Source organism: Ovis aries, chromosome 26 (genome assembly GCF_016772045.2).
Source record: "Ovis aries strain OAR_USU_Benz2616 breed Rambouillet chromosome 26, ARS-UI_Ramb_v3.0, whole genome shotgun sequence".
In the NCBI taxonomy this organism is placed as follows: Eukaryota; Metazoa; Chordata; class Mammalia; order Artiodactyla; family Bovidae; genus Ovis; species Ovis aries.
This window is the reverse complement of record NC_056079.1, coordinates 17,863,044-17,876,295: the sequence shown is the minus strand read 5'-3', so window position 1 is coordinate 17,876,295 and position 13,252 is coordinate 17,863,044. Positions and strand designations below refer to the sequence as shown.

Genomic DNA, 13,252 nt, shown 5'->3' with positions numbered 1-13,252 from the left:
TTATTTCCTTTTTGGTGGGGTTTTTAAAGATTTATTCTCATAGTAAATATTTCAATTATACAACACAGTGTTATCAACTATAATCAGTGTGTTGTTCGCTAGAACTTAGACCTGGTTCATGATCTTAAAACTGAAAGTTTGTACCTTTTAATGAACCTCTATATCCCCTGCCCTACAGCACCTATCAATGACTTTTCTCCATTCTATGAGTTTGATGTTCTGTTTTGTTTTAAAATTCCACATATAAGCAGTACCATGTAGTATTTTTGTCTGTAAAGTGAAAGTGGAGAGTGAAAAAGTTGGCTTAAAGCTCAACATTCAGAAAACGAAGATCATGGCATCTGGTCCTATCACTTCATGGGAAATAGATGGGAAACAGTGTCAGACTTCATTTTTGGGGGCTCCAAAATCACTGCAGATGGTGATTGCAGCCATGAAATTAAAAGACGCTTACTCCTTGGAAGAAAAGTTATGACCAACCTAGATAGCATATTGAAAAGCAGAGACATTACTTTGCCTGTCTAGTCAAGGCTATGCTTTTCCCTGTGGTCATGTATGGATGTGAGAGTTGGACTGTGAAGAAGGCTGAGTGCCGAAGAATTGATGCTTTTGAACTGTGGTGTTGGAGAAGACTCTTGAGAGTCCCTTGGACTGCAAGGAGATCCAACCAGTCCATTCTGAAGCAGATCAGCCCTGGGTGTTCTCTGGAAGGACTGATGCTAAAGCTGAAACTCCAGTACTTTGGCTACCTCATGCAAACAGTTGATTCATTGGAAAAGACCCTGATGCTGGGGAGGGATTGGGGGCAGGAAGAGAAGGGGACGACTGAGGATGAGATGGCTGGATGGCATCACTGACTTGATGGACGTGAGTCTGAGTGAACTCCAGGAGATGATGATGGCCAGGGAGGCCTGGCGTGCTGCGATTCATGGGGTCGCAAAGAGTCGAACATGGCTGAGCGACTGAACTGAACTATTTCACTTAGCATAACGCCTTCCAGGTTCATCTGTGTTGTCAGAAATAACAGGTTTTTCTTCTTATTCAAAGGTAAATAATATTCCATTATATATAATTTTTCTTTAATCATTCATCTATTGATGGAGGTTAACTTGTTTCCTCCATTATTGTTGATAATGTTCCTTTAAACTTGGAAGAACAGAAATCTCTTCAGGACAGTGATTTCATTACCTTTGGATAGATATCCAGATGTGGAATCATTGGATAATTTGGTAGTTCTGTGATTCATATTTTGAAGGATCTCTATAATTTTTCTTTTCTTTTTTTTCTTTTTTTCAGGGGGTGATATAAATATATTTTGGAAGCTGCCTGTGTACTCTGGGGTAAAGAACCAGTACAGAGGGGCTCCCCGCCTTCTCCGTGCTCATCCGCCTCCTCCACCATCACTCCACAGACCCACCCCACCCCACCTTCTACGTCTTTCTAGGCTTCAGGATGACAGTGAGTCAAGAGGCGTCTGTGGGGGGTCAGAAATGAAGGGATTTCTCGGGGCCAAGGTAAAATAATATTCCATTGTCTATAGCCTGGGGCCTCAATCATTTATCTAGGGATGGAGGTTAACTTGTGGGAGCCATGCATTGAGGATAATGGACCTTTAACCTTGGAAGAACAGGTCACCCACGCTCTGTACTTGCCCTTCCTGTCCATAGATACTCGTGGGATGGCTTGAGGACTGGGTGCCAGGGACCCCTGGGAGGGGGCATAATTTTTCTATAGTGTAGACTCCAGTTTACGTTTTTACCAACAGTGTGAAGGGCTCCCTTTTCTCTACATCAGCACCAGTGTTTACTGTCTCTCTTATTTCTGGCAATAGATCTTAAACAGGTATGAGGTGGTATCTCTGTGTTGTTTTCACTTGTGTTTCCTGATGATTAGTGATGCTGAGCAATTTTTCATATACCTGTTGGCCATCTGTACATCTTTTTTGGAAAAATGTCAGCTTGAGTCCTGTATCAGTTTAATTTTGTGGGGTTTTGATACTGGGTTGTGTGAGTTCCCTGTGTATTTTGGATATTAACCCCTTATCAGATGGGTGATTTGCAATCTTTTCACTTGTTCCATACATGACCTTTCCAGTCCATTGATGGTTTTCATTTCTGTGCAGCTTTTAGGTTTTTGTAGTTCTGTTTGTTTATTTTTGCTTTTGCTGCCTTTGCTTTTGGAGTTACAACTCGCTTTTGAAAATCACTGGTATGCATAATAACAGTTGTGGTTCTGCATTTGCTTCAGGATAGGTCTGAATTTGAATCCTAACTCAGCAATTCACCACTATTTGAATTTGAAAAAAAATCGCTTTACTTTTTCAGTATCCTTTTCTGTCATCTGTAACAAGGAGTCAATAAAAGTAACTCTTTTAGATAGTTTTGGGGGGATATTAAATGAGCTAAATCAGTTGAGTTCAGTCACTCAGTCATCTCCAACTCTTTGCAACCCCATGGACTATAGCACGCTAGGGCTTCCTGTCCATCACCAACTCCCAGGGCTTGCTCAAACTCATGTCCATTGAATCAGTATAATATGTAACATAGTAAGTGCTCAATAAATGGTATCTAATTTGTATTATTAAAATTTTCTCTTAAAGTGTGCATGCTTTCAAGTATCTACAGTGAATAAGAACATAAACTTCTGATACTTTCAAGTATCAGTCATTTTCCAGTTATTTTCTTTCTGCCTGCCTAAAAGAAACAACAATTATACATAATAATAAACATAGCTCATAAATTAGGCATATTACACATCTTTAATTTAGGATGAAGTTCTAATTTACTATATATGGCTTACTTTATTCTGATATACTATAGCAAAAGTCTTCCAAAGTAAAATATCTCATATAATGAAGCCATCTCCAGGTGGCCTATTCCATAGGCCCACTGTCTTCAATCACTTACTCTATAAGTGAAACTTGCTCAGTCACATCTGACTCTTTGTGACTCCATGGACTGTGGCCCACCAGGCTTCTCTGTCCATAGGCTTTCCCATGCAAGCATACTGGAGTGGGTTGCCATTTCCTCCTCCAGGGGATCTTCCCAACCCAGGGATTGAACCTGGGTCTCCTGCATTGCAGGCGGACTCTACCATCTGAGCCACCAGGAAAGTCCACTAGACAACTCAATTTTAAAAAAGATATTGTAAAAATATGACTAACATAAACAATAGTATCTAAATTATGATTTTGTTTTCTAATCTCCCAATTGTTCTGAAGTTTGTATGCTATTAGGCTTCCCAAGTGACGCAGTGGTAAAGAATCTGCCTGCCAAGCAGGAGATGCAAGAGATGAGGGCTCCATCCTTAGGTCAGGAAGATCATCTGGAGTAGGAAATGGCAACCCACTCCAGTATTCTTGCCTGGAAAATTCTGTGGGCAGAGGAGCTTGGCGGGCTACACTCCATGGGGTTGCAGAGTCAGACATGACTGAGCACGCATGCAGAGATTTTCTGAACTTTCAAAAAATGACTATTGATTGCCAGTGACCCGAACATTGGCCTGTGTCAGTACACATCCAAACATTGGCCTATATCAATACATTGTCTATATCAATACATATTAAGTGATACCAGTTGATATTAAGTTAGTCACTCAACACTTCCGTATCATTTCATTAGTCAGAAGCTTTTGTAGTATAAACTCCATAAGAAGAGAGTTGATTGTATGTGTTTTTATGTTTGATAGTTTTCCTTTTTAGTATTCTTTATTGCAGATTTGGAAACAAATATTTAAGCCTCAAAAAGTGAATACTCTCACATAGTATTAATAAATTCTTAAATGTAAAACTACAAAAATATAATTCTTATCTAAGACTGGTTTACATTTTTATGATTAGAAAGTACAAGAGATTTCATTTTGTATGTAGATTTATTCCATAAGGCACTGTATTTCCCTTTCATTTATTCATTTCTTTCCTTCTTAATAAGCACTTGTAGTTCCTATGAATTTCCCAGGTGATTCATGGAATCCTATATTTCTTTTAGCACATTAGTTCTTTAATACTAATTTTAAAAAAACTGAACTATGTTTTGATAAAATGTGTTGTGAATTTCTGCTTGCCTTTTCTTTAAGTTGACTCTAGTTATGGTGAAAGTTGCATAATGATGCAATTTACTGGCCTCTGGATTATTCCAGTGTCAATGGACTGTGACTAGTCTATTCAGCTTCAGGACAAGACACAAAATGGCAAGCTTGATGCTGAAAATCGTAAAGTTCATGAGTCGACATTCAAAATAATAACATTCATTCCTCAAAATAACGGCACTCTTTTTTGTTCTACAGTTGTGTTATTGAATAGTCAAGAATTGTTTGTTGCTCCATGAAAAATTTATCTTGAATGTTCAATTCTGTGTGGTTCAGCTTCATCACAGTTTATATATAGAATTAATAGATGTTAAAGATAAAATGTTTTTCAAAGTTTCTTTTAGAGCTGATGCCTGGTTACAAGTCACTAAAACACATCTTTAAAAAGCAGCATATCTGGTTGCTTGTTATGCTTATTTCAAGAGTGAAATAAAGTTAATATTATCTTACGTTGACCATTATAACTGAAGGACCAAATGTTGTTAGAAATAGCAACTACTAAAATGTTTTTCTGTGGATTGTATCAGTTGATCCTCATTCCACCCTGTGAAATATTAATCTTACAAAAATAATAAAAGATTCAAATCAGTTATTTATCAGTGCCTTATATGTGCATTATCTTACAACTAACTTACAGGCCATTTACTTCTATTATTTGTATACATTATGTGCTTAAGAGGGTTAAACACTTGCCCCTAACCTCATACTTAGTAGTTGGTAGATATATTAATAGAACTTGAACTCTAGTCCATCTGATTTCAAAATTATGTCCTGAACCAAAAGTATAAAATTGGCTTTTTAACTACATTGAACAGAGCCTTCAATATGGTGTGGCTAAATTTGAATATTTGAACTGTGATGTGCAAGAAAAAATAGTCTGTGTTTCTTTAAAGTTCAGATCTCATCACCACTAATGGGGTAAAAGTGGAGAAAGTTTTCAACTCAGTGTAAGATAGAATGTCTTAATAACTAGTGCTTGTCAAGAATAAATCAGGCTGGTTTTATAATTTTATTGTGATAAAATACAGCATAAAATTTACCATTTCAACCATTTTTAGATTCACAGTTCAGTGGTATTAAATACATTCATAATATGCAGCCATCACCATCATCTGTGAAAGAGCTGTGAAGACTTCGCTCTTTTCATCTTGTGAAACTGAAACTATACCCATTAAATCCATTAAGTATCTCCCCATTCATTCCTTCCTCCCTCAGCCTCTGGCAACCAACATTCTTACTGCCTCTGTAGTTTTGACTCCCATACATTTCTTATATGAATATAATCACACACTATTTGTCTTTTGGGGATTGGTTTATTTCATTTAACATAATGTCCTCAAGATTTGTCCATGTTGTAGCATAGGTCAGAGTTTCCTTCTTTTTAAAGGCTGAGTAATATTCCATTTTATGTATATACCACATTTTGCTTATTCATTCATCTGTCAAGGTACTTTTGGGTTGTTTTCACATTTTAGTGATTGTGAATAATGTTGCTGTGAAGGTGATTGTACAAATGTCTCTTTAAGACTTTACTTTCAATTCTTTTGGGGTATATACCCAGGTAATATGTTAATTCTATTTTTAATTTTCAGAGGAACTATCACAGGGGCTGTACTGTTTTACATTTCCATGAAGAGTTCACAAGTGTTTCAGTCTCTCTACATCCTCACTAATACTTGTTATTTTCTGCCTTTTTTGATAGTAGCAAATCTGGCTTGTTTTGAAGTGATTTCCCAATCATTGGAACTGTGCATGCAGTCTGTCAGGGATAAGAGAGAAGCAATTTGTATACCTGGTGTGATTTAGACTGTTCCTTGGGTGGCCTTTTGAATACTGGATTCTGTGGTTGTGTTTATATGAAAATGGATTCGTCACTACTGGGCATATTGAAATAAGCTAACTGTAAAAAGAAAATGATGATGGAGGGTATGTTCAGTTTTGCATTAAATATCCCTCAAATTCCATAATAGACACTTGGGATTTTAAAAAGCTATTCTAATAATTAAATGCAATTATTGTGCATTTAGGTCTTCTCAGCTGTAAAAGGTATGAGATAATCATGAGAACATAAGATTGAAAAAAATGGTGATTTAACACTTGTGGGAAGAATGATTCTGCTGGAATCAGCGGAATGCCTTGCTGATGCTAAATATTACAGATACACATTGCAGATTGTGCTGCTAGGCCGTGTTTTACCGACAGAGGGAGAAGTTTCACATTGAACTCTAATATATGGAGATGACATAAGTAAAGAATATATATCCTTAAGTTTTCTCACCTCATACTATTACAGTTAGAAGTCTGCTGCAGACAATTTGACTATTCTATTGTTCTTGTCATTGCTTGATATGAAACAGCAGATACCTTTGTAATTCTGTATGTTTCCAACTCCAGTATATGTGTGATATTTTGAGTTTAATAGGTTTCTCTTGTTATTTATTTCATGAGAGAGACAGTAATGTTCATGTTTGTTTGGCAGTAAGGTCAAGGTGTTTTATATCTAAGAATATAAATTTCTCTCTAAATTGTTTTTAGTCGCTCTATTTTTGTGAGGATTCTGTTGGTATTTCTCAGTCCTTTTGGTTTTGCCCTTCTCAATTTTAATATTTGAGTGGTTTCAAACTTCAGTTTACTTTTCAAAATTATCTTCCTTTTATTACACAAATAATATATTCACTTAGTAAATAATTCAAGGAGTTCAGAATACAAAAGGCAGAGTTCTTCCACCTAGCTCCTCTTCCACTCCACAGAGCTCATCTATGGTATTTTCTCCTGGTGGTCACATTTATGTTTCAGATAATTTTCTACCTTGATTTGTTGTTACATCAACTAAAAGCTATCTGTAATAGGAGATCTCTATTACAACAGATGACAAGCTTAGCTCACTTACTCGAACCCCCACTCACTTCCTCATCTCTTCCTTCTGCTGTTATTTGATAGAAGATTAGTCAATTCTCTCCCTTTGATATCTTTATAATATTAATATATTTAAAATTAAACTAAATATATTTAAGTTTCTATTTATCCAGCAGCTTTAAGCAGTATACCCACTTTGTAAATTTAGAATTTAGCATCCCTCAATGTCTTTCCACGATCCACTCTCTCTTAAAATTTGCCGATTTTTACACTTAGCCAATTTCTAAAGATCTTATGACATTTTATTTTCTTTCTTGAGGACCATCTCTTTTTAGTAGTGTTTTACTGTGACTTTTCCTGGCATTTTCCCATCACATTTTTTTCCTTCTTGTTTTGCAAAATAATAATGTACCTTTACACTGTCACTAACTTCATCCTGTTTCTTGAGCACAGAACTGATTTTTAAAACACCCCACTGTCTTTTTGAAGGTCCCTTAACAGGCATCCTGAGTTTGTTCATGTGTGGACATCCTGGATGGTGCTGTGCATCTAAGTCAGTTCTGTTGTTTGGAGTGTCTGTGTATCCTTCTCTCTTGGAATCTTTTTGGTATATTCTTAGAATAAACCATTTAGTAAATTTTTTTCTATGAAAATGTTTGGAAGACTAAAATATACAAGTTTAGAATATCTAAAATGTCTTCTCTTTCCTTCTCATCAAACAATAGTAATATTTTGGTTACTTATAGTTTGCTAGATTGAAAATTTATTTTCCTCATAGTTCATTGCAGAGGCCAACTTTTTAGCTTGTCAATATCCCATCTTTTTCTTTCCCTCCTGGAAACTTTTGTCCTGGTGCCAAATCAAAGGTCACTTTGGCTGCAATGTAGACAGTAGGCTGAAGGCGCCTGAGTGGGGCCTGAGAGCAGTGAGGGGGCCCTGAGGCAGGTTAGGTGACAGGTTCTGCTGGTTTGTATTTAGGGACTAGTGAGAAATGGGGAGAAGTAGATGGATTCCAGAAGGGTTTAGGATTGGACAGACTGGATATGAGAAGTCAGGGAGAGGTGGTGTCAAGTATTGATACTAAGGTTTCTAGGGCTAAGGAGCTGTGTGAGTGACAGTGCCAAGGTCTGAAATTAAGGGCGGCTCAAATGGGAAAGAATCTGCCTGTAAAGCAGGAGACCTGGGTTTGGTCCTGGGGTCATGAAGATCCGCTGGAGAAGGAAATGGCAACCCACTCCAGTATTCTTGCCTGGGAAATCCCATGGACAGAGAAGCCCGGTGGGCTACAGTCCATGGGATTGCAAAGAGCCAGACACAACTTAAGCAACTAATACAACATGAAAGAGGAATGGGTGCATGCAGGATTATGATTTGATTGTGAATATGTCAAGGCTCATTTCAGACACCTAAGAGGTAGGATTTATGAGTCTGGGACAAAAAAATTATGTTTGAACTGGAGATATAAAGTTATGAGTTATTTGCTTATAGGTGGGAATTGAAAGTGTTGAGTGCATAAGAATCATGTAGGGAGTGTAGAGATGGGAAAAAAAGGCTCAAGATCCTGAGTAATTACACTGTTATTGGAGAAATTCTGGTCAGAGGAGAATGGGTTCAAACAACAGACAGATAAAGAGGATCTAGATAATTTTGAGGAAAAGCAGACATTTTTGCACAAAGAAGCAATGAAAGGAACTTGCTTCCGAATGGAAGAATGGTCGGTAGTACAGAATCTTTCCAAAAAGACAAGTCAGATGAGAACTGCTATATTTATAATCCATGATGACATTCCTGAAAGTGTGTGTGTTAAAGTGTGTTTGTGTGAGTTGATACATGAGTGAGAGCCTAATATTGAAAACCCTCCAGACAAATTTGGCCATGAAGAGAGTAAGGCTGTTGGCAGGAACAAATGGTAGAGTAGGTCTCATTTTATTTGCTTTTTTAAAACATGGAAATAACCTGAATATGTTCAATAACAGTAGGTAAATAGCTTGTTAGAAGGCTAAGTTGAATATAAAAGAAAGAAAAGGCATAATCTATGCTAGAAGATGGCAAACTTTTTCTGTTAAGCGCCAGATGGTAAATGTTTTAGGGTTATAGGTTATATGGTCTCTGCCCCAACTATTAACTGTGACATTATAGACCTAAAGCAACACAGACAATACAAAAATGAATGAGTATGGATATTTTCCAGTCAAACTTTATTTATGGATGCTGACATTTGAATTTTCTATAATTTTCACACATCATGAATATTAAAGTTTTTCTAATCTTTTGAAAATGTAAAGCCAATTTCTTAGCTCTGGGCCATATAGAAACAGGTGAGAATAAGAGATAGTTTATCTCCCAGTTCATAAAATTTAAGACTCCTGAGGAAGTTGGCGGGGATTTTCAAAGAAGAGGTAGAGAAGATTTGTCTTAAATTTAGGAGAAAGGGACAAATTCTGGATTCACTGCATAGCAGCGCTCTGACCTTGGGAAAGTCCCTTAGCAGTTCTGGCCTAGTTTTCTCATGTAGATTACCATACTTGCAATCCCATAATCTTTTTCTTTTCTTGAAAGATATAGGCTAGGCCCTCCAACATAACTTCTGACACATTTAAAAGATCACAGCAACATTGCCAGAGTTATAATAATTGTTTGGGTAATTTCTCTCTCAGCAACAGTGACTTAAGGCCTAAGGTAGACACTGAAACACAATTGAATCCTGAAGGCAAACATCGCTTCTTTATTATACACCTATATTGCATCTTATTCTAACTTTCCAAACCACCTATACAAAATGAACAAGTGTCTGTTACTCTGAATGTCAAGAAAGTCCTGAATTGAGAGGTGAATGATAGGATAGTTAGGTTTTAGTGAATTTTGCTAGTGATTGCTATTGTTTCATATCACTCTGTATGAGCTTCCCTACTTAGTAAATAGGGTTATCTCAAATATTAATGCTAATAATCAAAATTAGTATGGTCTAATATGTTTCCTCAGTCTTACTACTTTCTCCCTGACATCCTTCAGAGTATAGATATCAGAGCAAATTGTAAAACATGCAAATAAATAAAAAATAGATCATACCTTGTATTTTAAAGATATTTGGAAGCCATTTATCATCAGTACCTTTCTTAATACTTAATTACAATATTTAAACATAAATAAAAACCATCTGATATATATCCCCTTCAGTACCCTTGGCATAAAACAATAAACAGCCCTGTTGAACTTGGAAATAGTTTCAGAAGTCCTCTCCTCACAGGTTCCTAGAAATCCCTACCTCTGTTGCAGGAGAGGAGACCAACATATTCTCACTTGGTTAAATATTTAGTATTCTCTTTTCATTTTGGAGCACTGTAAACTTTGCTAATAAATTACACAATTTTGTGATTCTTTGTCACATTGTTGGAACTGAAGAGAGATCTCATCAATTCCAGATTAACAGGCGCTCAGTTTCAGGCTATCAGTTTTTTAAGAGCAGAAACATTATCTGTATGAATTATGTCAAATTGCTTTCTCCTCAGTGGCTGGCACAGTGCATAGTACAGAGTTGGTGCTCATTCATTCATTCATTTCACAAAATACTGAATGCCTCCATCTGTGTCAGGAATTATTTCGGGAAACAGTAAGAGGATAGTGAGCAAACAATGCACACACATCTGCCTAGTCATAGGGAGAGAGAAGACAAGCAAATCAACATATAAGACATACAATGGACAATTTAGATAAAAAAAATTAAAATAATGTTAAGAAAATAGAAAGTGTTTTGGGTGTAGGGCCAGAACTGGCCTCTCTGAAGAGGTGACATTTGGATAGACCTGAAAAAAAGTACAAGCAAAGGAGAACATTGTTAATAGAATGAGGATGGCTGATAATCCTGTGGTACTGCACCAACTGAAAGATGAAGTTGTTTTTTTCCCTCCTGAGTTTGGATTTGTCCTATGACCTCCTTTGACCACTGAGCTATAAAAAATAAAAAGTGATGCTGTATAAGGTCCATAGATGGAATTTAGGAGATCTGGAGCTTCCACTTTCACATTCCTAGAACATTCCCCTTTTGTAACCAAGCCACCACATTGTAAGAAACTCTGGTCCCATGAAGAGACTTCGTGGAGGAGAACTAGCTCGAGTGGAATGCCCACATATCAGTCAGTATCAGCTGCTTGCAGGAGAATAAACCTTCTTAGATGTTGCCACTCAGTTCTATGTGATGACACGTCTAGCAGATGTCATGTATAGAAGAAATGCCCAGCTTGAGCACAGCCTACACACAGAATCATGAAAGATAATAAATGTCTCTGTTGTTTTAAGCTACTAAGTCTTAGTATCATTATTATGCAGCAATATGTAGCCAAGTTACATCCTAAGAAAATATAGCAAGTGCAGAGGACCTGAGATGGAGTTGTATTTGGCACATTCTGAAACAGGAGAACATTGTGAACAAAGTGGAGTTATTAAGAAGATTATTAGCACAGAGATCCTGAAGCCAGATCATCTATGGTCTTTTATACCAGGGATCAATAACCAAGGCCAAAGTTTTATTATAACACAGCCACACCCATTCATTTATGCATTATCTCCGGCTGCTTTCATGCTATATTAGCAAATGGAGTAGTCATGAGATCAATGACTTAGATTGTTTTGGCCCTCAAAAAAATCTAACTTATTTCTTACCTAGCGCTTTTCAGGAAAAAAAAAAAAAAAAAAAAAAAAAAGCCAGTCTCTGGAATAAACAGGATAATGCTTTGTAGTGCGTGAGCAGACATTTTCCACGATATGGCTGTGTTTTACCAACCTCTCTACTTTGTGGAGAACGAACTAAAGACGGGAAGACAGAAGCAGGAAGACTACTAAAAATGCTATAGTCAAAAGATGGCCGAGTAGAACTTGTACAATTGTGAAAACTGGTCAAATGCAAGATGTATTCTGTATGTGGAGTTGGCTGAGGTTTAGACTGATTAAAGAAAGTTCAAGTATGACTCCAGATAATTTTTGGCTTCAGCAACTGACAAAATCAACTTAGAAATATTTGTTGATTATTTTGATGTAGTGATGGGGAAAATTGGTTTTGGTACAACATATACATCTATTTTACAGATTTCCTTTTCTTAAGTGTTTTTTGTTTTTTTTTTTTTTTTTTGATAGAGTCCATTTAAAAAGCCTTGATTGAATTTGTGACAATACTGCTTCTGTTTGATGTTTTGACTTTTTGGCCATGAGGCATGTGGGATCTTTGCTCCCCAACCAGGGACTGAACCTGCACCTGCTGCCTTGAAAGGCAAAGTCTTAACTACTGGACCCTCAGTTCAGTTCAGTCGCTCAGTCATGTCCGACTCTTTGCGATCCCATGAATCGCAGCACGCCAGGCCTCCCTGTTCATCACCATCTCCTGGAGTTCACTCAGACTCATGTCCATTGAATCGGTGATGCCATCTAGCCATCTCATCCTCTGTCATCCCCTTTTCCTGCTGCCCCCAATCCCTCCCAGCATCAGTCTTTTCCAATGAGTCAGCTCTTCACGTGAGGTAGCCAAAGTACTGAAGTTTCAGCTTTAGCATCAGTCCTTCCAAAGAAATCCCAGGGCTGATCTCCTTTAGAATGGACTGGTTGAATCTCCTTGCAGTCCAAGGGACTCTCAAGAGTCTTCTCTAACACCACAGTTCAAAAGCAGCAATTCTTTGGCGCTCAGCTTTCTTCACAGTCCAAGTCTCACATACATTCATGACCACAGGAAAAACCATAGCCTTGACTAGATGGACCTTTGTTGGCAAAATAGTGTCTCTGCTTTTCAATATGCTATCTAGTTTGGTCATAACTTTCCTTCCAAGGAGTAAGCATCTTTTAATTTCATGGCTGCAGTCACCATCTGCCATGATTTTGGAGCCCCCCCAAAAAAGTCTGACACTGTTTCCACTGTTTCCCCATCTATTTCCCACAAAGTGATGGGACCAGGTGCCATGATTTTCATTTTCTGAATGTTGAGCTTTAAGCCAACTTTTTCACTCTCCTCTTTCACTTTCATCAAGAGGCTTTTTAGTTCCTCTTTACTTTCTGCCATAAGGGTGGTGTCACTGGACCCTCAGGGAAGTCCTTATTTTACATATTGTCTAATGAGATGAATATTCTAGTAGAGTGTATAAGCCAGTGTTTCCATGGAAAGTCTAGGCAAAGCAGCATCATTTTTTTCTCTCAGCGAAACGTTTTGCTGGTGGTGGTGGTGAGTAGTCCTTTGTTGACTGATTCACTGAAAATGGTCAAATGGTAAAAGGAGGACAAGCAACCATTAGGGTACCCTGCTATGTCAGCAATTAGTCTCTGTGGGGAG

The 13,252-nt window shown here is 37.4% G+C and overlaps 1 long non-coding RNA gene across 1 annotated transcript in view; it reads left to right on the top strand.

Moving 5' to 3' along the window:
• LOC132658698 (uncharacterized) overlaps positions 1-13,252 on the top strand; it is a 727,669-nt gene that overhangs the window by 30,855 nt on the left and 683,562 nt on the right. Inside the window, exon 2 of the long non-coding RNA XR_009598629.1 lies at positions 1,297-1,458. This is a non-coding gene — a long non-coding RNA (uncharacterized LOC132658698). The remainder of the gene's footprint in view (positions 1-1,296; positions 1,459-13,252) is intronic.